General features: G+C 35.8%; 1 protein-coding gene across 6 annotated transcripts in view; it reads left to right on the top strand.

The window, feature by feature from the left end:
- The window catches only part of LOC129750010 (uncharacterized), a 97,832-nt gene that overhangs the window by 26,102 nt on the left and 45,639 nt on the right, over positions 1–26,091 (top strand). For 4 of the 6 annotated variants that reach the window (XM_055745240.1, XM_055745245.1, XM_055745250.1 and 1 more), the window contains one exon: positions 3,234–3,259. The exons of 1 other annotated variant lie outside the window; for it this stretch is intronic. The gene's annotated coding sequence lies outside the window, so the exon portion shown is untranslated. Of the gene's footprint in view, positions 1–3,233; positions 3,260–12,258; positions 12,374–26,091 lie in introns of those variants that run through there. One more of the 6 variants, XM_055745207.1, reaches the window with a different exon arrangement.

Here is a 26,091-nt window from a genome sequence, read left to right as displayed (position 1 = left end):
ACCATTCTAATGACACCACGTTAGAATTGAATCGATGTCTTTTTGGAGAGCACAGCAGTCAACTAGTGAAGCTATAGAACGAAAAATTTTTAGATCGTCGGCGTATAACATCCGATTCAATGATAGCGCATAGATCGTTGATAAAAAGAACGAAGATCAAAGGTCCCAGATGACTTCCTTGTGGAACTCCAGAAGTGATTCGAAAAGGCGTCGAGTTCACGTTGTTTAGTCGTACGTAAGCATTCCGGTCTACGAGATAAGAGTTGATCCATTTGCAAAACAAATCAGGTAATCCTATCCGACGCATTTTTTTGATGACAAATTTGTGCGAGAGTAGTAGTAGAGTACAAAAGCCTTGCTCAAGTCTACATAAACTGCATCGACTTAGTGACGTTTGTCCAGCCTAGTAACCAACTTCGAAACGTACGTCATAAGATTGGTGGTCGTAGATCTACGTTTCATGAATCCATGTTGATCTTCAAAAATACAGTGATGCACCGATTGATAAAGTACGTCATAAATGAGGCTCTCGAATACCTTAAGCAAACAGCTTAGAATCGAAATCCCTCGGTAGTTTTCTACTCGATGCAAGTCGCCGGATCTGAGGATTGGAGTGATCGATGCGATTTTCCATGCGGTGGGAAAAGTACCTTCCATTAACGATTGGTTAAAAATGATCGAAATTGGATAACGGATCGGCGAATTTCTTAAATAAAATAGGAGGAATACCATCTGACGTAGACAGTTTCCGGAAGACGTCGATCGAGGAAAAATTCAGCAGAAGAAGGTTGAAGCCACGATTTGGCAAGCTACTTAGGTATGATTCGCATAAAGGTGGAACACTCTTGAAGAATGTCGAGAATGCAATCCATAAACGAGGATTGACCACCTGGGTAAAACGACTAATAAAGAATAACTGGGTCAAGAATCGACTCTTGTGGATTACTTCCAGTGTCTTCACCCTCCCTCGTTGGCCATGTGCCGTGTCTGATGATTATGGAAATTGTTTGCTACTCAAGGCTCATGGCTACAACTTGGGACCGGTCATATTCGCCTTAGTGTGTTTCACAAAAAAAGCTCATAGCCGAATCCTTTCTCAGCATATACTTATTTACGGTCACTCCTCAACATCCCTAGGCCTAACTCTTCCTTCAACAACTTTTGATACGATCTCTATCCGTAATGATTTCGATTCTGTCTTCGGCTTATTGTGTGCTGATCAAGTATCCTGAATCCGCGCCTGCCCGAGCATACGCCCAGTACTTTATGCTACTATTCGGAGGATCTCCGACGAAGACGTCATCCTACATCGACTCTATTGACTCGCCTGCGTGAAGAATCACTCTATTTGAAGGGTTTCCCTGTATCGCGGAATAGCTTTTCCCTACAACATTCACTGCGTAAAAGGTCATGTCTCATTCAGTTAGGTATGTACGGCACTACTTGGATACTTCCCGTCGATTGAGTTATTCTACCTACGCACGGGATGGATCCCTTTAACTTTGTACTTTTGGTCATAGAATTGGACGCACTGTAGTCGAAAGGCCCTTCCGATGGTAGAATCATTCTACTCATGTTCGCAATGAACATGTTAAGGTACGTCTATTCATCTTAAAGTCGCTTTTTGAAGGTTCAGGTTGACCTTAAAGTCACTACCAATACCATTCTTATCCATGAGTTTTGACGCATAGTTAGCTCACAAGTTCTGTAGTCTCAGGATAGCACAGGATGAAAAACAGCTAAAGGCGTCTTGTGGAATTTTGGAAAATATGAGCCCTGAAAAATTGAAGCATTCGTTATATACAGTTATATAAAACAAGTTCCTACGATGCAGTGCTCAGTCAAAATAATTCCACGCTCATCTGTTTAGTTAGGAAAGAATTCGCACATTACTATCGCTATTCCTTTACCACAATTGATTGACTTCTGATCGCAGAGGGATTTTTTTCACCCTTTGGCAAAGACGGTTGGCAAACCACCATTTTGTTTACATGACTTCGCCAAAGATATTTTCAATGATTTATACCACAAGCGTTACATCGTTCTTCCATAGGGGGAGAGGTGTTTTTGGCGAAGAATTATATTAACTGATAATTTCTAATGAAATAAAAATGTTAGCAACTTCAAAAATTCATCAAAATATGATAGCTTTTCGAATATTCATTCGCTATTTAATTCCATCGAGAAGAATAGTAAATGAAACAAAACGGTTCCGATGAAAGCCGACATAAGAAGAAGAAGCCGATCACTGGCTACCATCGTAACGATCCATTGACAGTGACATATCCACAAGAAGAAGAGCCGGACTTATTTACGACACATATCTGGCTGTGGAGAAAAGAGGACCTTACAAAAGCAAACTTACGACAACAACAACAATATCAGAAACAAACGACACTAAGCCCTACCGTAACGAGATTATAACGAGCAGCAGCGGCCGGTCCATCTTCCGTCTTCCTTTCCGTTTCTTTTTCGTTTTTGGCTTGGGCCGCAAATATATTAGTCGTTTATATTTCTCCACGCGCGATGAACCCTGTCCTGTCTCCGATAGAGGACCATGATTATACGGAACCACAACCCACAACCTCTTCATGGGCTGTTTCTCCAACTACGCTTTGACATGATACTATTCGGGAAAGGATGCCACCAAACAGTGACGTCAGCTTGTGCCCATCTTCGTAGGCATGACCTTATTACTCCGGAAACTATTTACATCTTGAAGCAGCCGGTTAAATTCGGAAGAATGCCGTCACTAGATTTACCCCTTAGGAAGTTTATCGTTCAATGGGTTGGAACTTTGAGGGTAAGAAATAATTGGAATTTTGGAGCTAGATGAGTCATTTGTTGAAGTTGATGAACAGAAGTTATCTTCCAGAAAAAGGTTCGAATTCTAAAAAAAAATTATTTATATGTTGTTATCTTTAAAACAGTTGATATGAGTTGATTTATTTTTCAAAATCGATCATCGTTTCTAAAAAAAGGCCATTAAAACATGCACGTTCCCTGTTGACACGTGTAGCATCTCCGACTCCCCAACCCCTCTTTGCTTTGGGTGGTAACAGCAAACTGTAAAACTATCATTTGTAATCCAATATCTCGTGAACAAGATCACTGGCTTGAATTATTTATGGTGCGCCACCCCCTCCTGTCGAAATTTTTTCTTACCACCTAAAAACGTACCTACTAGCTTAACTAACAAATTTTTTCCCCTCACTGTCTCGATGTCGTTTCAGATAATTGAATGACTCATGGAATTTAGGTAAGTACCCTAGACCTGATGTATCTCCGTCGGGCACGCACCGACGCCACCAATAAGTGTAATTTAGATTTTTCCCAAATCAAAACTGATACTAGTGGGAGGTTCGGCTGCTTAGTGGGAAACTGCATCTTTGACGGTTACTAATAATAACGTCTTTGAGGAGGGCCACTGAAACAGACTGAGACAAGGACGTCGCCGTTGTCGATTCTCAGCTTTCGGCACGGCCGAAAGCCATTCTTAATCAGCTGTAATGAGAAGCTGTAAAACTAAGGGATGAACCTTTTGTCTCTCGGTTAAAGGACAACAAATTTTGTTTGTTTTGGTTTTGAAAATAAATTGGGGAGAGGGAGGCATCACACACTCACTCAGTTGGTTGATTAACATTCCTGGGCTTCTGAGAAATCACAAACAAACCGACACCGCCGCCCTCGCCTTTCGATTGAAGGCGGCTGCTGGGACATGGCCCCAAGGAATGTGAGTTATTTATTGCCGGTCGCGCGTTGCGTGAACCAACTCTGACTTTGAAATGCAATTTTCGACTCAAATTGAGTCTTGTTGCTACTGCCGGTGCCGCTGCCGAAGATGATGATGTGTCTAAAATAAGTGACCTCCGGTTTTTTTCTCGTTTATGATGTTCCTCATCTTGTAGCAACGAAAATATGACAGCCGACAACGGCTGCACAGAATCAGTTTTCAATGATAAATATAAATGTGAAATGTTTGGTATTTTTTGCGTTTCAACTTTTTCAAATATTTTCGAAATTCTTTTTTTTTTTTTTTTTTTGTTTCGATTATAGTCGTTTTACCATCTTTATGGCATTCGCGACTTTATCAACGTTACAGTTGGCGGATCGTTATTGAAAAACTTATCCGGTACAACTGTGTTCGATGTTTACTCTTGGGCTCGAACTCGCGGACATCGGCTCAGGAGACAACAGACTTGCCAACTGAGCTATATCTCAAGCCCTTCGAAATTCTTTGCTTTCTTCATTTAATGTTAAATGGTAATAGAATCTGATTTTGGTCCTTCGAACCGGATTCAAGACCCAAGGCTACGAATATAATATTACCGCAATGTGTTACCCATAGTTTAAGGGTTCACACAAAAAATAGTAGTGCTTCAGCTGCTTAGTGAGAAGAGAATTGCAAATTGCAAATTTTAAAGTCGAGCATCAAATTCTACCCCGAGTCTGACTCGTGGTAAAAACTTTTAGCTTTCGTAAATATTACGAGCCTGACTGGTGGTAATGATTTTGGGCTATAAGGGATAAGCTATGAGTCTGACCCGTTAGAAAAAAAAAAATTTTCATAAGAAAAGACAACGAGTCAGACCCGTGGTGGGAATTTGGCACACCAGATTCTTGCTTGTTATTGTTTAATTTTCATAAGGGTTAATTCACGTTGAATTGTTGGGGTAGCTCAGAGCGCTTTTGGCATTGGACTTGTTCATGTTCTGGTTCGACCATTATTAAAGATATTTTGTTTATTTGTTTAAATCAGTTGTTAATTTAGTGTTATTATTTATTTCTAAAATGGAATGGCTTCGAAAAATTCTTTGCCTATAAATCAAAGGCGAAGCTGCAAGTCATAATCAAATCTTCAGAATCCAGAAATATGGACTCATAAATTGTTTGCTCTGCAGGAACGCAGCTGTAATTATGTTTCCACAGAATCGATATTACTTTTAAGGCCCCACGAGAAGAAGGGCTTGGCATCGCCAAACACCCGTCGACAAAATTATGAAACTCCATTATTCATCGATTTTCCCTGACCGCACGCCGCTTTTCAAGAATGGAAGGATTATTTCCCACTAATTTTCCACCCCAACCGGCATTTCCCAGAAAAGTGCCGGTTAGGGGAGACACTCCAGTAAAGGGCTTTATTTCAACTAATTCTCGGTTTTAAAGTGAAGATTGATCGTAAAGCTCAAACTCAATATCCAATAACTTTTCATTGCAATCCGTTGAAAGAGATGTTCATCTCTCTTCAGATGAGTGGTTACCGGCTGTTGGAAAATGAGTCTTCACATTTCGGGCGAAAAACCGACCCGCTTCGGCTACCCGAGAGTATTTAAGGTTTCATTTTATTGCCACTTTTCGGGTTATTATTGGTGGTGGCCTTCCTAGAGTACAGAGAGGGTTTGTCGATAAAGATTAATTTTACGAGCTACCATACCGACTATTCTCGCGGTGTTTTTCATCAAAGTTCTTAAGAATTGTCATTTTTAATTTTTTGAACATTTTTTCAGGAAGTTAATTATTTGAAAATCCATACCGAATTAAAACCTCATAAATAAAAAATCATTTTTAATTCTTTAGCACACGAGTTGTTTGAAAAAAAAAAAAAAATCAAACTGAACCAAATTCCGATTTCGTTTTCGATGTTACTGTCAGCACCAGGGGATTTTACTGTCAACCAGGAGGAATTATATGTATTTGGTCCGGAATGGAAAGAAGCCGGGAAAAGCCGGTTCATGTTTTCCCATGACGACGTGACAAGTTCATTTTAGATTTTCCTTCAAATGATGAAGGAGCCAGTGAGTGAGAGAACCAAATAACTGTGCGGGTGCATTGGAAGGAAGATGCTAGGCAAATGAAATATGTACATATGCCGTTAGGCTAGCATCGCAACTCCCACCGGGGAATATTGAGAAATATCTAAAATACATACACCACACACCCATCATAACAAAAACACAATATCTTAAGAGAGGGAAACGTCATCGTTGTCGTCTTCTTGTGCTGCTTAGTTTGTTAAGTAGATGTTTTGAATTTGCTCTCGGAGATCGGTTTATTCTTAGTGGTAACAGTATTGTACAAATTGTTTAATTTACCGAATAATTTTGTTTTTTTTAAAGATCTGTTGCGTTTTAGCCATCTTAGAATGTTTGTGCTCAAAAGGATACTTTTTAGACTCATTACAACGAATAATTAAGTAAAAAATGTTGTAATGATGTTAAAATGTCAACTTTCAAGTCCAAATATTTCTACTTTGAATGAGACGAATTTGACGTATTTTTATGGGAAAGTATGATTAACACCACTTTTTTACATTTGTTGTGGATATGATCTACAAAAAAAAATCGAAGAAATATATCCATTTATGCAACATATAGCTCCTTTAACTTAATTTTTTTACCGATCGGTTCAGAAACAAGAGTGATACATATAGCGATTTCTAGTGGGGAGTGAATGTTGACACCGTAAAACTCCTTCGGGATTTTGTTTGTCTGGGATCTTAGAGGGCGTCCATAAAAATTTTGATACAAAGTTAAAAATTCAACTGGCAGCGAAAATGGGACGAGGATGAGTTGGGTCTCATGTTCAATCATTATTTTTTAGACGATTCCTTGAAATTTATACTTTTCTATATGCTATCGATCTCCATCTGTTATCCTTTATATTATTATAGCAATCAATTTTAAAAATCAAACCGAATTTGGCTCCTTCAAACCTACTGGTTCGAGCCGTTTCAAAAAAATAATTGTAAAAAAAAGTTAAACATCTTATAAATTAATTAGGGTATAGTTGCCAGAATTTTTCAGCAATCATTCGGACCGGACAAATCCGGGAAATTTTTTATAAAAACCCGGCAAAATCCGAGCATTTGATTCCTTATTGACGATAAAAAAATCCGGGCAATTTCTGGGAAAATTTGGTCAAAACCCAGAAAATACTCAACAAAAATGAAGAAAAAAAATCTGGGCAAAATCCGGGATTTTCCGATAAATTTAATTTTTTTTCCTAGCAATTTTTGTTTTTGAAGTTCAAAAGCTAGCTTATGACAATAGGTGAGAATTCATTCAATATTTTGTGCACACTTTTGGTAAAACTGTTGAATATAAATAATATTGAAAATAAAGGTTTTGAATGAATGATGCGAATTATTTTGACTTCTGAGAGAGAAAAAGTCACAGAAGTTTTCATTCTGTTTATTTTACCATTTTTGTAAATAGCCAGAGGACTACTTCAATATTTTCTAAAGCATGATGACTCAAAAATGTACCAATGCTGCCAGTTATAATAATCTTTTATATTAAAAAAAAAAACATGGAATTTTATTTTGCTTAAACTGAATGAAACGTCGAGATATGGTGTTATTTCGAGAAAATTTTCTTCCGAAAACCGATATTTGTACTTTTTTTTTGGAACTCTGATTGATTCATAAAGGCTCGTAAATAAAACGAATCACAACTCGCTCCATACTGTATGTTTATTGGACATCTTAATCATTTAAAAAGGTGCTTTAAATTTGTTTTTTTTTTTGTTTTTAATAACACCAGATCTAGACGTTTCATGCCTTTTAAAGTCATTTGGCATTAAAATAAAATTTTCAGTATTCTTTGGACTAAGAAGGAGTTTTTATGCGGTACGATAAAACTAAATTTGCAGTGTCTAGAACTCAAAACTTTGCAACAGACTTCATAGTGCTGCCATAAATTATAAATTAGCATTTCAAAATGTTTATATTTGACTCTCATTTTGTCCAGGAGACTCCCTACTCTTCTGAAAGGTAAGAGGAAGCTTTCAGTACAATAAATCATCTTGTCATGTCGATATTTGCAAGATTTTATTAAAATAGCTGGAATTTAGGGTCCTCTCACATGTTCAATTGATTTTATATGGAAACCTATAAATGGGAGGAAGTCTCAATACGAAATATCAATTTGTTATGCTAAGACCTGTTTGTGTAAGAAAGTCAATGGGAATCACCAGAAATCTTGATGTGTTAAATTTTTACTGATTTAAGGCTAATGTTCAGAAGAACCTTTTTGCTGAATGACTCCTGATGACTTCTTTTGAATTCAGCCACAGTATTAAAAAAAAAAATAACAAATACTAATATTTCACCAGCTTCTTGCTAGTATCATGTGAGCTATCTAGCTTGGAAAATTTAGGCGAAGGAAATTAGCTGAAATTTGGCATGGGGGTTCGTTATGGGCAGGAATGATGAAAAATGTGTAAATCTTCACTTTTTTCGCGAGCTTGTTGTGATTATGCATCAAATTGAGTTGAAAAATATGCACTTGAGGGTTTTGAGGAACTGACAATTGATTCAGGTATCGAATTTTGGATCACAGGGTGGCAAAAGGGGTCGTCCATATTTAATTTTCCCTGTATTTACAGTATTCAAGATGTAATGCATTGGATTGAGATGAAAATTTACCCACAAGGATTTAAAGAGACGAGAAATCGATTTCAGGTACCATCTTTTGTGTAAAGGGTCGATAAAAATGGTCGTTCATATTACCAGCAAGGTTGCCGAAAACACATAAAATATATTATTTTACGGAATTTTAGGCAAATTTTCATCACAGAATCTGTGTCCCAGATCACAGAATATTGAAAATATTCACAGATTTCAAAACTTTTTGAATATTGTACGTATTTGAGGTGATTTTTTTATATCAATATAAATTTTTGATTTCTTTATTTGAATTGCAAAAATATTATAAGATTGGTAATTTATTTTTCTCAAGTAAAGTGTGAAAAAGCAACAAAGCAAACCATCACAGAATCCTCAAGTGACACCCAGCAAAATAAATTCGCATTAAAAATGATAGCTCAAATCGTTAACAATGTCCTACCAAATAAGTAAACGATCGTAAAAATGGTTACTTAAAGTCGGTATAAATCGGATATGAAAAAAGTCCGCCATGTTTGCAAATTTGTTCTCCCGCGCGGGATTCAAGTATGAAAACAACCTTGTTCTACTCTCTACGATAAGCAGTGCAACCAGATTGCTCAAAATTAGAGGGCTCATTTGTAAGAATTGCCCAATGAGAGAAGCAGCAAACGGTTTGCATGCATTGAGAGCAAAACTTACACTCTCTCGCATACTTTCAAAATGTATGAATACGGTGTTGAATATTGTCCAACTTGTATAATTATTATCGCTTAAGCCAGAAGCTAAAAATATCTATGTATATTGACTCCACGTTGGTAGGTAAATGCTGGTTTTTCTTTCGAGTTTTATGCTATAATTATTATGTTAAAATATATATGAATCGTATAACAAAGTTTGTTGAGAAATACACCGAATCGCAGAAATTCAGAATTTTTAATGAAAATTAAACGGGTAAACTCGCGAATTGTATAACGGGTTTCGAAAAAAAACTTTAATGACGTTTATGAGGATGGACCCTTTTCTTCTTAACTAGAGTGCTCTAAACTTGAAATAAAGGTAATTTCCCTCAGAGTTAGGAATATCGAGATTTTAATTTGTTTAAACAATAACATCTATTCTGATCACATTTTTAATGTTGCTAGCGAAACGAAGTTTTTACAGGATTAGCTAGTAAATATTATAATCAATCCATTTGTTTTTCAAAAGCAATGTATGAAAATTATGACTTAACCCAAAACTAGCGCAAAAGCCCACCATTTACACACCCTGCACAAGTATTTTTATTTCAGCGGATATGGAAATGGACAATGGAAATAAACGGATTTTCATGGATTTGTTGTGAAAAAACTGGAAGTTGTTAAAACCATGAAATTTGTATTTTTGAGCTTAACAATGTATGGGAAATCGCCATTTTTTCCATGGTCATGCTGCATAACAATACCCCTTTTCCATGATTATTTTCGTCAAATCGATGAAATGTATGGTCGCAAATAATGAATTTCAATTTTCATTCACGAGGAAGATAGTTGGAATTGTGTAAACCATACACAATTTCTAGTCTGTGATTATGGAATTCATGGTTTTTTCACGGTGCAATGCTATTCGGGATGTTCATAAATATTATTAAAACGAGAAGGTTGTTAACTCTAGAATCTTGAAATGAGATTGATAAATTGATTTCAATTAAATTTTCTATATTTTGAAAAAAATATGTAGGGTTACCTGAAATTAATTTTCATCAGATGACTTTTTTTTGGCAATAGTTGAACTTAATGGTTGTATGGTTAATTTTTATTTAGTTTCTATATATTTTCCGCTGAGCTTAGTAGATTGATTTAAAGTTAGAACTGTTGAAAGGGAGGAGGAAGTAGGAAGGGTATGATAGAATTAGTCTCAGCTACGTGTGGTTGCTATATCATTCGAGAATTTTTTCGATAAAACTTGATAGACAATTCCTTTGTTTTTGTTTTTTTTTGGAATTGATCAATAAAAACAAATGACTAATTATGATTTCTTGTTTCTTTACAGGTAAGTTCCAAAAAACTGAATAATTATTGAAGAATCGGAATTGTGAGTACCTATAACATATACTAGTCGCAGCTGAAGTCAATGGAAATTTTTCAAGCAGTTTGAGATTCACGCCACTTGTGTTTGCTTGAAAGATTCAAGTACATATTGTTTATACTGATACCGTTTGACCATGTAAAAAATGTCAGAAACATGGTTGCTAAATCTTACGTGAACAATTCATGAGTGAGATTTTCCCTTTTGGCTAATTTTTAAGTTAGACGACTTTCGATTAGATGTAAACAATAGGACGAAAACAGCCAAAAATGACAGTTGATAAAAGTTTGTGAAACGTTTCAACCAATCGACTCAGTGATGTTAGCAAACCAGCACACTGTTGTACGACTGAAATATCCCGCATTGGAATGCTGTTTTCCACTTGGCCCAAGAATAGATCCGGAGTGTTGTTTTCAATTATGACAATGTTGACGAGGAAAACGACGATGTCTGTGGCTGGACAAAACGAGGAACAACTATAATAGACGGTAGCGCTAACAAATGTCTTTCTCATATTCTTAAAAATGCTCCCGATGCGCGTGGAAAACGCATAACGCGATCAAATACATGGGAAAATGCACCCGCAACGAGACTTCTGTTCTCGCGTTCTTCGTCTCTAAATAAAAATAAAAATAACCATGGGTTACAAATGCCTACAGCATGGATAAATTAATGTTACACCGAAAATAATTTTCACTTTAAAGGTAAGTGACATCTGGAGTGAATTTGCGCCATACGTAAATTCATGTGAATTTTAAGTGACCGGTCAAGTGAAATCACTTAAGTGAGCGATCAAGTGAATTTCAAGTGAATGGCAAAGTCAATTTCAAATGTTTGCTCAGGTCAATAATATCTTTCAATTGTAGTGGTTTTTAGGTGAAATTTCGGAATATCAAACATTAATCAACTTTGTTTCTACAAAACAATTATTTATTAAAAATACAACGTAGAAAACGTCACTTTTTCTTCTTCAAAAAGATTTTTCGGCTTCGAAAAATCATTGACTTACTCACTTTGACGAGACATTCGGGTTGATCTTTTCTGAATTAATAATTAAAAAATAAAATAAATTTAACTAGTATTTATTGTTTTGCATGATACTTACTTTAATTGCACTTGAATATTTCCAAAATAAATCATCATCGGAAAACGTATCCCAAACCTGATTGCTTTAAAAAGGGTCTCTGCGACGTGTTAACCGGTTCACACGATGTTTCTGTCGGTCGACCTATGGAAAATATCATTGTCTTATAACATATAAATTACTTTAATTCTGCATCTACCAACTCAAACAAACCTCTGTTGTTTCTTTTCCAAACAACAATGAAACAATCAATACTGACATTGTTGACATTCGCTATGCAAAAAATCACTTGAATTTTAAGTGATGGGCAAGTGAATATTGGCTTAAGTGACCGGTCAAGTGGATTTCAAGTGAGCATCGAAGACATTAAATGCCGGTCACTTAAAACTCAAGTGATGAGCTAGTGTATATTGATTCGGTCACTTAAAACTTAAGTGAGAGGCAAGTGAAATGTACATGAGCCACTTGAAATGAAGAAATTCACTGCGTTTTCACTTTTAAGTGAATCTTCTAGTGTTTTTTAAGTGTGAATTTGGGTTCAGTGTACCAGCATGTACATTAGTGTTAGTTAGGACGACGACGACGACGTCGTCTTCCAAATGATGTTCTGCGGGATGCTGTTTGATTGAATTTGATGTTGACGACGACAAACGGCGGCGCCGCGCTTTCGAAATTTGTGGGCGCGCGCACATTTCAGTACAACGTCAAAAGTCGCGCGTGACGCTACGAGCACTTGTCTCCTCAATAGAAGGAAAGAAGAGCGTTCTGTGCAATTTTCGGCAAACGGAAGAAAACCAACGGAAAATTTTCTTGTTTTTGAAACGCGTGTGTTTGAATAAGTATGTTGTTGTTTTCGGTTTCGAAAAAAAAGAAGGAAAAATACGGTGGAATCATAAATTTCGGAAGCTAAAAGGAATATTTTGACATCGTTTTTTCGCAAACAATGCGTGTTTGTTTTCAAAACTTTTGCTTTGAATGAGGTTTGGGTCGAAGCTGGGAATGCGTAAAGTGGATCAGAAACATGGAAGGAAATTTAGATGGTTCAAAGGAGCAGTGAAGCGTTTTTGTTTTGCAAATAAGTGTTTAAATCTTATGTAAAATTCATAACCTTTATCTTGGGTATATAAATTAGAAGTGAAAAACGTTGTCTCAAGAAAAGCACCAGCTATTATGTTCAGCGAGAAAACGAGATGATGTTTCGCAATCGTTCTAAGTTGATCAAATAAACCCAAAGGAAACTAGCCAAAGAAGAAAACCCAATTTAAAAGTGCCTCAACGATGTGATTCATCGGACTCATTCTCTGGTGGAATGATTTGTTTGTTGTTGGTATTATTTTTTTTTCTTTCGTTTAAAATGTGCATCTCTAAGGCAGTTTATTTTCGTACCAAATCGAAAGAACGATTTACAATTTACTTTTGACGCGAGGCGAGGAGGCTAACGTTCTATCTCGTGATCGTTTGTAGGAATTGAGGCGCTTCTTTAAGCGGGAAAATGGAATACGCATGCCCAGTTCGCCCGAGTTGCAGTCTACTAATTTATTTTCGGTTACACCATCTTTGCGTGAGATCGACAGTCGTCAGATTGAGGTTACCAGTTGTAAATTTTCATATATCCTTTAATATCTTCAAAATAACAACCGCAAATTGATTGTTACATTTTGTCTTTTGAAAAAAATTGTCTTTCCAAACTAGAAATTTTGAATCATAATTCAGAGTTTGAATTCAGAAATTGCATGTCTGAATAAAATTTAAAAACAAGGTTCAGAAATCAGATTTAAAATCACACCTCCTTTTAGCTTTTGATTTTTTTTTTACTTTTATATCAGATATGTATTTTTCCCCTAATTTCTTATTTTTTGTTTTTTCTTTTTTAGAATTTTCAGAAAAAATAGCCTTGAAGAAGTAAAATATATATCTGGCAACAGTGCAGTTTAATTTTTAGGTTCTCTGCATTAAAGAAAAAACTTCATAGTAGCCGATATTTTTTTTCTTGATATGAAGAATTACAAAGATTTCTTTTATCGATGTTTGGATTGAATATATCATTGATTATTGAAATTCGGTGCCGATAAAATGAATAAATTGGAAATACTAATTAATTTATCGAATATGATTTGATGTATTTTTTTATAATAAGTGTAGTTTGAAGAATTATCTTTTATTCTCCAGGGATTTTAAGCATCGATGGTTTATTCATCTTGATTTTTTTTCCAAATCATCATATTCTGATTTTTTTTCCATAAGCCTCTATCATCATTTTATTGGAAAGAGAAGAGGTGTCACCAATATTAGGTATCAGGTATCAGAAAACGGGTAAGCTTAAAGCGGCACGTTATCCAAACAAACGGGAAATTTGTACCTAGCCTTTTTTTGCAGATTTCATCATATACATACCTGAGAAACCAGAAAACCTACAAAAAGGATAAGACAATAAATTCAATGTATTAAACATGGCATGTAGCCTATCCACATGGGGATTCTTAACTAAATATGGCATGAAGCCTACCCACATAGGGATTTTTAAGCATCAATGCTCATATGGGGTAAAAAAAAGGTTACTTTAGTTTAAATTCCTAGAATTCAATCCAATTATTGCATAGGCAGACAGGGTGGATAAATATCAATAATTTTTTTGAAAAAATAAATAAAAATCGGATTTATTTGATTTGAATCGGATTTTTTTTTATTTAAATAGAAGTTTTTTTTTTAAATAAACTGCCTTTTAAGGAAAAAAAATCAACTATCCAAAGTTTCTTTCCGCATGAAATACAGCTGAATAAAGTTGAATAAAGGCTCTATATGTGTAACATTCATTCTATACATTCACCATAGGCAGATAAAGCCAATGCTTTCCAAGCGGAATTAACATCGATTCGAAATTGTATACCTCGGAATCATAGTTCAACCAAACAAGAGATTATACACAGTTTGTTTGTTTTTTACAGACCAGTTAGTACTCTGGTCAGATAACTACTATGAGTTTCTTTGAAGTGAAATTTAAAATGCAGCTTTGAAGAGTGCAAAAGCAGGTGAATTTTGATACATAGCAATCCGATGTGACAGCAAGGGTTTTTTATTACCTTGCGATATATTTATAAACTGGACGTGAGAAGCGATTTGAAAGCCCTTTGGCTATCTGTACAGTAACAAGTAGTTTTAAACATTATTTTTAATTTAAGCAATATTTGCGAAAGCACATGCGATTGCACGAAACTAGTGCAGTAGATTCCAGAACCAGGACTGTCGTATGATAACGAAACATCAGAATATGAAATGAGAGGAGATTCAACTCTTCTAAACCATACAATCAAACAAAAATTGGTGAAATAGGTATAACTGTCGACATGCGATATTAGTTTTGACTTCTTGACTTGAGAGATGAGAGACTTGAGGGAAAGCAAACCTACCTACCTAAGGGTCCGGCGCCGATTGACCGACGCATAGGGAGGGCTGAGATAAAAGATCTCCACTGCTGGCGAGCCAAAGCAATGATATTTGTTAAATAATAGATCATTTTCCAAATTGGCAAAATAAAAAAAAATTTGGAAGAATACAGCTTGTGCAAATGCAATACTACCCACTATTGACATATCCCCCACGAGAAAAAATAGGTCCAAAAGTTCAGCAAATACCAGCATGAATTCAAAACAGATTCAGATTCAAAATCTTGGTTTACAAAATTTCGAACTGGAAACATTTCTGGCCTTGACCTATTTTCTCCCCCTCCCAGATACAACCTCATAGATTTCCAATAAATGTATCTGGGAAGTACTGGATAAGTCGCCTCGTGCGACATGGACCAGTATCCCAGTGGCAGTATTCTCTAGGCCGCTGCCACACAGCACAGCCGCAAATCATCATATTCTGATTTTTTTTTTTCCATAAGCCTCTATTATCATTTTATTGGAAAGGGAAGAGGTGTCACCAATAGCTTAAACCAGAAAAATCTGAAAAATTTTAGTAAAAAAAAATTTAAAATAAAACTGATAAAGAAAGACGTATATAATCATTTTAGCATTTTGTTGAACTGTGTAGGGTTGATGATTTGTTCCAGTTTTAGATTTATGGTAACCCTATGAATCTTAACATTTGTATGTAGTATTAAACGTTAGTCTTTCAATACAAATCAGCATCATTATAACTGTGTGCAGCAAATGCTCATATAGAGGATGCATAAAACCGCGATATCGGTGAAATTTTTTTGTTATTAACTTTTATGTGTTAGTGTGGGTACAATAAACTGTGTGGATTATTAGTATGCATTAACTCGAAAAGAGTGAATGCAACGGGTAAAAATAACACATCATTCGCTTGGGTCGTAACCGAGGTTCAATTCTGAGCCCTAGTCTGCTGTTGACGCTGTGTATTGGAATAAATTTTATGTTTCTTGTTTGCTCTGTGCGTTTAGAATTTGTGTATATGTCCGTCTTTGCTGGCAGATAATTTATGCCTCTCTAATGGTACATGCTCCGAAATACTGTTTTTCGATTAACTGCTGCAACACTTCTGTGAATTCATTCATAGTTCTGCCGTTTGAAATCCGGAGCTCGGATGTCTTGTAAATCGGTATCCAAAGTTAAGTATTCAATCCTACAACCCCAGCCAACGGAAATTTAAACAAGTTGTTAGATCTCGATCAAAAATTTGCTTTACCCAACTAAGCGGGTAGGTTGTGCTTTTGCACTAGATTTTGAAAAGAAAAGCATCGAAAAAGTAGCCAACACCTTTCTCGTATTTGGCGCAGAGGATGGTTGTTTACATTTTCAATTATAAACAACCAACAGCGCTCGGTGTAAAATGGGGTTTGTTTATGCTGTAATAATTGTATGCTAGTGAAGGTGCCGAGCAGCAAAAGTGCATTCATTCACTGATTCATCGGATAGAAAACTGTCTGCTGAGAATCAGATTGAAGTTTATAATCAAAGCTGACGGTTAGCGCCTTGGTTGATATCAAACGACTTTCATTATTGTTGTTGCAAAATGGTACCAGGGCGCCAACGTGTGAATGTTTGTCGAATTAATCACTACCTTTCATTATGCATTCTTCATGGCTCAATTTCGAGATGCATTCTGGTATTCGTGGTAGAAGGTTTTAATCAAAAAGATAACCAAAGTGTAATTAGACGTTGCTCAAATTGGGGGAGGAATCGTTAAGAGCAAAAACTTTAAGCTCATCATAAACAATTTGAGCAGGGTTCATTGGTATTTTTTTTTGGTTTTGACATGACAGTGAGAGGCAGATAATTTAAGAGCTGATGGATTGTACTATGCAAATAAACCTTCACTGTGGTGTGGTTTTGAAGGAAAACATAAACAAGCGAAGAGTTGCTATCGCTCGTGGGAAAAACAACATAAACATCGAAAAGATTTTAACTCTGTTGTTGTTTGTTGAACTTCTTGAATGAGATCGCTTAAAATGAGGTGAGCTTGGTAGTTTAATACTTGCCTCTAATTTTTCTCGTGTTTCCTATCAGGCAAATCCCATTAAAAAATGTTGAGGTTTTGGCATTCAATGATGTCCAAGCACAGCGTACATATATCTTTATAGTTCAATATATTATCGGCGATTTTTTTCATCTTCAACCCATGCACCAATCTGTGGCTTAACTACAGTCATTAGATTAGTAGAGAGTAAACATCCGAAGAAACGCCTCGTAATGGTGGGAAAAAAGTTCTGACAACGAGATGACAAATAGGGAAAACTTTCAACTCCTCACCCATCCATGCAAGCAGTATTTTCCCACCGAAACATCTGCGTGAGACCCCTGCCTTCGGAAGAGTAATTCTTCATCACGTGTGAGGATAATCTTTTTAACTTACGAGTTTCCCATTCGGAGGGCGAGAAAAAAAATGTTTTTTTTTTTTGCTGCATCTTCATCACGCTAAGTACATCCCTATATATTCATTTATTTGTATGTACGAGGGTACCGAGACGTGTCAAGCTAAGTGCAACCTGTGACTTTACACTGTGGCCGTAGTTTTTCAGTTGTATAGTTTTGGGGTGTCATCACGTATGATCTTACGCGTTGAGGGCCTCAAACGAGAGAAAAAAATCGTTAAAACGGCAAACGCCATCAACTTTAAGAGCTGCCGCTTTGCTGAAAGTACGGGGAAAAGCCGAGGGTAATGTATCAAACAGTCCTCTCTAAGCGATATTAAGACATTTTGAGTCGTTTTTAAAATATTTCCTTTGCACAAAACATGTGGTAGTTTTTAGTGAGTGTTTAGGGGTTCTGACACTTGTTTCCCGTTCCCGGAAATAAAAGCGTATGTCATGTAGAACATGTTTTTTGATTGAGCAATGCCATGTATAACATATTTTTTGTATTGAGCAAAACAGGTTGTATATTTTTATCATATAACTTCAAACGACAGATGAATTGAACCTCACAAAATGTTCGGCAAATTTGCACTAGAATTTTGAGAATATTTTTTGAATGCTTACCTACTCTTGTTCCTAAATTTCTTAGAACCATTCAGAGGGTCACAGATGGTTTAAGTTGAAAATGAAGTTAAAATCGAATTCAACTCGCGCCCGATCCAGGCAAGCAGTTCACCGCCTGTCTCCTTTCCAATTTCACGCATCATTGAACGTTACTATCTCATTCATCTGAGCACCAGCAGCGCTCATCGAGCACTGTGGCAGTACGAACGAGGAGTTAATGTAGTGAACATATTGGTAAGCAGAAAAAAATACAGACCCCTTAATCGACCACTTTTCTTCCCCTTAGCCCCCAACAGTGAAGGGTGAGCTTACTAAAGAAAAAAAATAAAACTAAACAAAAAATACTCGTGCGAGACTGCCTCCATTCCATTCGTTCATTCGACAGATCTTGGCAAAACATCTGTCCCGCGGAGTTATCGATCAATGAACACGTCTAGCAGCAACAGCAAAAAACAACATTTGAACCTCGCTACCAACTTTCGCTTTCATTTGCTTAACTTGGAAGGGCATTAGGCGCATTTCGCTGCCGAGAGGCAAAAGTCTCGGGAATCGAGTGTGTTTGAATGTGGTGGAAGGCGTCCGATTTCCTGGCTTCGGAGAATCTCATACAGCCTCCCAATAAAGGTGGAGTTAAGTTACTGATACCGGTCGTTACACCCCGAGATGTTTTATCGTCCCATTCGAATCTGATATTCGGACAGACGTTAGGGGCTCGCGAATCGGCACCATAAACTTGTTGGAGCCTAACGCTTCCGAGCGAAAGATCTGCCAAAGCATCACAACAGTAAAATTTATGTCATCCAACTGGAGTAGGAAGCAGGAGGTCGATCTGCTCTGATTTGATTCACCACACCTCGGTATAAACCTTAAAATTGATCTGTCATGATTTCGTTGCTAGCTCTTTCTTTCGCTAAGCTGTTCCAAACGGTTTCCGAATAAGTTGAACCGAAAGCGGAACTCAAAGTTTGTGGCCCAGATAAATTTGGATTTTTTTCTCTAAATATTTCGAAACCAAGCTGAGCGATGATCTGTCGCGCCGTCGCTAATCGGTTCAACGTTAATTTCACCATAGTTTGCTGTCTCCGAAAATTATGTCAATCCTTTTATTGCGTTAACAAATTTCGTTCAACGGTATTTGGAAATGTGGATATAGTTCTTTATATCGGTTTAAGTTTCAATCCAAAACAACTCTTTAAACCATGAAACATTTATTTTGTGCTATTAAATATACTGTAGAAGGCAGCATTAACAAAAAATTAGTGGAATTTCTTTGAACGACTTCGCATGAAATCTACGTGTTCTTTCATGTACACTAGAGTGCCTCAAATGTCCCGACTATACGATGTAGGCTGAAATTGATCCTAGGTCTAGTACAAGATCTCATGCCAAATTTGGGCCACATCGAATCACGGGAAGAGGTTGCTCAAATTTTTCGTGAGATCTTCTACTAGGCCTAGGATCAATTTTAGCCTGCAGCACATAACATTTCACAAGAAATTTCCCATACAAATTTGGGGCAGTCTAATGTACGCGGAAAGACAAGTATAGTATTTCCAACAATAATCCACATATATTTAATCATATTTCTGATTGATTCTCTACCAACTATAATTATTATGCTTTCATTTTTATGTAATTTATTATCTGTTTGTTTAGAGTATATTACATTCAACTATAAGATTATAGTTGATTGAACTATAGATATGATAGATTCAATTCTATTTTTAGGATTGATTTCATGAGGTCAAATATAGATATTGTGGATTCAACTATAAATATATAGTCGATTTAACTATAGATATGATAGATTAAATTATATTTTTATGATTGATTTCATGAGGCCAACTATATATGTTGTAGATTCACCTAGTATATTTAATGCTATTGCATTATTTTTTTCAAAATAAGAATTTTAGTTTATCACACAATTTATGAAGTTATTGAATAACATTTGCACTTTTCATAATTTTAGTTGTTTTGGTAGCCGCGTTGATCAAGCAATGCGAATATTTTGTTGATGATCACAATGAATAATCACCCCGGAGCTATAGAAGCTTTGCTTACCTTTTCTTCTCGCGTAAGCTTTCATGACGTCGTTTGAAACAAAATGTAAACAAACAGTCCCAAATTCTTTCCATTTATGATGTTTGTAGCTTGAACAACATACTCAATGTGTGAAATACAAATTTTGAAGTTGTGATGATAAGTTTTGCAGCAGTTTTCTGTAAATTCTTTGAATGTTTCATACGACGTAATGAAAGCTCACGCGAGACTTGTCTCCTGTTGCTGGCCTTGCCCGACAAATTGTTTTTTTTTCGTTCTGCTGCTTTGGTGCCGGGAACTGCACAGATCTTAGCAGCAGGATTGGGTAGAACAACAAAAAGATGTTGCATCCGACGAGGATAGACCTTAAGGGTCGAAAAAAAAGTTAAGAAATTCCCCCGCAGAAATATTCCTTAAGATAAAAACATCAACCCCTGGTTTAGTCTGTTATATTTACAGTCGAATGCATAGAATCATTCATACAATTGAAGTTCAATCTATCATATTCACAATTAAATTAATTATACTATCATAGTTGAGTCTATTATATTTATAGTTAATTGCAGGTGGTCAATCAGTAATTTGTATTAAAATCTATCAAATTTATAGTTAAATCAATTATACCATTATAGTTGAATTTATCATATTTATGATTGAATGCCGAAGTTCAATCAACAGTTTATTGTTGAATCTGTTATATTTATAGTTGAATGCCTGAATTCTATCGTATTTATAGTTGAACCAATCATACCATTATTGTTGAATCTATAATATTTATAGTTGATTACATAAGGTCAATCAGCAGTTGAATCTATTTTATTTATACGGCCGGAACAAATTTGCAATACTTCTTTTGTCACTTGGGGTTGAAACATCTCGAGAAAGGATGTTAAAAAATAATCCAAATTTTCAATAAATTTTATTGAATTGGATAAAAGCTTGCATGCAACAAACTTTTATACAATTAGTATTGCCAAAATTAAAAAATCGTATTATTTAAGATCGAAAATTTAAAAAATCTCGAATACAAAAGGTGATACAATTCTTATCTTCCACAGTTTGACTTTCGGTGTTGAAAATTGTTAAATTTTCAAGAAATTATCACTTTTTTTAAATACATTAAACTTTATTTATTCCCATTCGGGATTTTAGGAAAAAGCGAAGGGGGAGAGAAAAGGATTTGGGATTTTGAAATTTGTTCCGGCCTCATTGAATGCGATAAAATCAACTACAATTTGATCGAATCAAAGCAATCGATCTTCTATTGCTTTGATCATCAAAACAACAGTTTCTAAGTCAATCTGAGAATTTTTAAATTCAATCTGATGTTCAGAATAATTCCAAAAAAACTGCTGCATGACAGCAGCCAATTTAGAAATCTATTTTCCACGGTCATAACTCAAAGAATAAAATATTCTAAACGTACATTTTCAACCGTATTCTTGTAACCGAAACAAACATCCCGCCAAGCCAAAGGAGGGATAATTAGGAACGCTCGTTATTTGTTTATAATTTTCAGCCGCCTGTCACAATTTGTGATCCCACGATTGGAAAACACTTGCGCGTTCCTGAGATGATACGGCTTCTCGGTGCAACAATTTATGGAGGAAAAACCATCAAATTAACCCTTTGGAACATAAATCTGCCCGCCTGTGTCGCCGGGGCGAAAATTTATGCTCCGGCAGCAGTTTCTGAACCTGCTACGGCTCGCTTATGTTAAGGAATGGTTCCCGGGATGACTTCAAAGTAGCCTTATGGATCCAGCAAAATGCACTCGTTTACATTATGTTCCGAGACTTTATTACTACGAGTGTCGCTAGCCAGCAGCTAGAAGCGAAAGAACCGGAAAAAATATTTCCCATCCAGGAAGATAAAACAAACATGGCGTTACCAATTTTCAGTTCCTTTCTCTAGTGCCTTTCCCGGTTGGAGAACTCGTTAAGAAGTCTCGGTACCCATTCTTGGTAAAGTAACCGGTTGAGAACTTTGAAAACGCATCAATTGAGTGTTTTTATGAGTATCTGCTGTTGCTGCATCACCGAGAGGAAAAAAAGAGGGGTGAAAGTTGTTACTTCCGTTTTTGTTATTTTCCATTCAAGAAGATTTGGAATAACATATAATGGGAAAACCACACTTGGCTTTTGTGTTATTAATTATCATTCTTAGTAGTGATAATTGAGATATGAAACCCGAAACGGGATCCGATTTCAATTAGGGGTTTACATAAATCTTGACGGCCGAACGCCTGCAACAAAGGGTTCTTGTTTCCCAGTGATCCGAGGAAAAGAATCTGAAAATAATGACATTTGCATCTGGTTTTTATTTCTGCTTTTCTTCCGCTCAAGTGCATTCTTAAATTGAAAAGTTATGACTTCCCGAGGTCAATTCCCTTCCCAAATTCCTACAAATCCACGGGATGGTTTGAAAAATTGACTGCCCCGTCATTCCTAAGTAAGGTCCCGAATGAAAGCACCCACAACTCAATGCAAACTAATATTGATTTATGACTTGGTCCGCGGTAGGATTAGTGGAATTTAACTACTTACCCCAGTACCAGGCAGAAAATCACGCAACAAACCTATACGTGGAACTCAATTTACGACAGCTTCGACTTATCGAGGGGAGTTGATTGGAACAAAGAATAATTTGTCTAGCATTTGAATTGCATATCACTCTAATCCTAATGCATGAAAGAACAAGTTCATTCATTAGTCAAAGAGGAAAGTACTCACATCTAACAAATCGATACTCATTTCTCGGGAAGAAAAATAAATGTTGAAGTGCTCCAAAAGAAGCCGCAATGGAAACAAATTAATCTTCTTCCGAAATACAATCTTACCGAAAAATATGATCTCATGTTTTAGAAAGTCTTATAGACGACCGGGATCTGGAACATAAAACATGAGAACAAAACGTGTGTATGAGTAAAGTCATCGGCCAAAGGGATCGAATCCATGACCATGTAAATAATCCCGGCGAAAGCTGCAAACAAACACAACTTACGGTCTTGGACCGTAGCCAATTGAGCTCAATTTAAATCAGTTAACTAATTCACGCGCTCTGCAGTTGTTGCTGCTGTGCCTACTCTAGTTGGTTCGTGTATCAAATTGCGAGAAAGGGGTCTGTCTGTGACAGTTGTCGACATAAATTGAGACGAAAGCTTGAATTTTTTGCATCAAATTGGACTTTTTTTGTTCCTCAAAAACAAAAAAAAATTATCGAATACATATAATAATACAGAATTGTAAGTGTTACGCTGAAAATACTTATGTTGAATAAATCTGAAACGTTTTATCTTATAGAAACTATTAAGTGAACGCATATTCAACTCATGGGCCCAAAAGACGTCTCAGTTCATCTACATAGCTTTTATTTTGCTTTCATTTACAAACTTCAGAAGTTTCAATCTCATGTAACTGCCTTTCGTATACAGAAATCTCAATCTTTCACTTTCAATTTTATCAGAAGTCCTCATTTGTTACCAACATTTTTAGCTAGCAAAATTCACGTTCCGGCGTCACTACTTTTCATAAGCAGAAATCTCAATCCATTGTAAAAACTCTCCCCATCAGAACTCTCAATTCAATCTTCAGCAAACAAAGATGTCAATCTAAATTTTCGATTAACCAGGTTTATTACAAGCATGTAACATTTTATGATAAACAAGCTATAGTCTCAAACCACTAAAATGGTTGTCTCACTCAAGCGGTTTCAAATTATTTTATAATTTTTGAGCAAGCTGAAGATCAGAAATCCCAATGCGTTGTAGAAAACGTTCTCCGCCAAAAGCCTCAACTCAAAAAAGTTAAATTCCCAGCAAGCAAACTACCCAAACTACAACAATTTGCTAAAAGCAAAAGTTTCAATCAACTGGGAATATTTTTTCACGGGTTGTAACATTTTTACTATATCGGAGGAAGTTTGTCAAAAGTTGCATAGCTGAGTATTTGAATATATTTTGAAATTGATTGAAACTTCCGCTTGTAAAACGTTTGCGTAACTTGATTAGATTTTTGATTCTCACACAAAACTGATTGTTTCCATTCAAGCAAAATGAATAAAAAGGTTGCTTTGAAATCTAGAAATTGATTCAAACTTCCGCTCAAATGAAACTGTTATATTGTGGAACTGGTTGAGACTGCCATTTGTCAGAATCTCTTTTGCTTTGATCAATACTTTGTTTTATTTGACATCTTTTTATAAATTTGGTAATAAACAGAATTTGTTCTTTCAACTTTGGAAGAAAAACACAGTATTCCCAAATATCCTTTTTAAAATGGATTAGGAATGCTGATTGTATCAAATTTACCAATTTTCGACTCGACTAAAATGTTGTTGTTAAAAACCTAAAACGTCCATATACTGATTGCTCCATGATTGAATATAGATTCGCGGACGTACAAACGGTTTCCATAGCTGATGATACTGGCTTATCTCTGCTTCTGACTATGTAAAAATCTTTTTTTTTTAATATGCAGAGACGAGGAGTTGCTAAATGAATAAATAGTGTATCCTACTAACATTCCTTCCTTTTATCCCCATTGACTACAAGGCAAGGTTGCCGAAATCACAGAGAAATCTTTAGTTTCACAGAATTTTGAGCAAAATATCATCACAGAATCTATGTCACAGATCACAGAATTTACGAAAAATGCACAGATTTGGCAAAATTTTAAAATTTTGGTTAATTTTTTCAAAATAATTTTTTTTATGAGTTCAAATTTTAGATTAATTTGACAAAACTTTTGAACAAAGAATTTTTGGTTAAAATCACAGAAAGTTAGATTTTTTTTTCGTTAAAACACAGATTTTTTTTCCTTGCTACTAGGACGTGGCCGGCGCCGTTATTAATCATTGTAAAATGGAAAAGCATCAGCAACCATTGGCGCCTTGGAACTTGTTCTGCTTATCGACGCCAGCGATCGTGGAATTCTTAGTGCATAAATAAAAATGGCAGTAATGATAAATTTGCGCAATTGATAATTGTGAGTTAAATAACACAGTTGTGTAGCACTTCGGGTAAAGTGATTTGAGAAGGATATGAGTAGTCAAATAAGCTAAGCTTAGCATATACTGATTGCTTCGAAATTGACCAAGACTTGAAAAAAAATAGTTATGACTTCTGCTTCCTGAAAATATTATAAACCGATTGAAACTTTGATGAAAGGACACTGATTAAATTTGATGAACATTTTTACCTCTATAAAAGTAAACTCTTTAGGTGAAGAACTCGATGGAACATTGAGATGTTATATCTCTGTTAAAATTTTGGAGAATTGATATTTCCGCATGTAATAGACAAGAAAATTTTCAAATTCCAGACTTCTGTCTGAAGTTACTGATTTTAACCTATTTGGAACTAGATTGTTTTTTAGGATTACTCTTGACTGAAAATTTTAGTTGGTATAAAAATTGTGGAACTGGTTGAGACTTCCGTTTTTTTTTAAATTTTTTTTTTTCAAACTAAGGCATATACGGAAAAAATTGAATCTTCTGACGGACACAACACAAACACAGTGAGAATTTTGTATTTACATAGGACTGACTTATTCCGATTCTCACACCGAAACGTCTAAGTGGGTTTTCAAATTTCGAAAACAAATCAATGAATTGAGTTTGCAAAGCTCACGGACTGAGACTTCTGCACGTATTTATTAACTTTCCCCAACGCGCCGAGGCTGCTATTCGGAACAAAATTTTTTTTAAGTATAATTGGAAGTATGAAACGATGGGTTGTTGTTTTCTTCTTCTAATAACCAGTAAATAGATTGAGACTTCTTTTTTTAATAATGTAAAAAAAATGATTGAGACTTCTGTTAAAAGAAATCTTAGAATATCGAATTGAGTTTTCTACATCTAAACGTGTTCGTTGGAAATAACGAATTTCGTGGTACTTTCTCTTTGGAATTGAAGATAACAACGGGCTGAGACGATTTGAGAGTTCAGCATTGAGACTGTAATGAACTGAATCAGTTCAGTCAAGAGACCTTAAAAAAATGCAATGGATTGGAAAGGATTGCAATTATCACGTATAACCAAATTGAGACTTCTGTTAACATTTAATATTAA

This window comes from Uranotaenia lowii, chromosome 1, assembly GCF_029784155.1.
Source record: "Uranotaenia lowii strain MFRU-FL chromosome 1, ASM2978415v1, whole genome shotgun sequence".
Lineage (NCBI taxonomy): Eukaryota > Metazoa > Arthropoda > Insecta > Diptera > Culicidae > Uranotaenia > Uranotaenia lowii.
The sequence above is the reverse complement of the archived record's forward strand: the minus strand, read 5'-3'. Positions and strand labels throughout refer to the sequence as shown.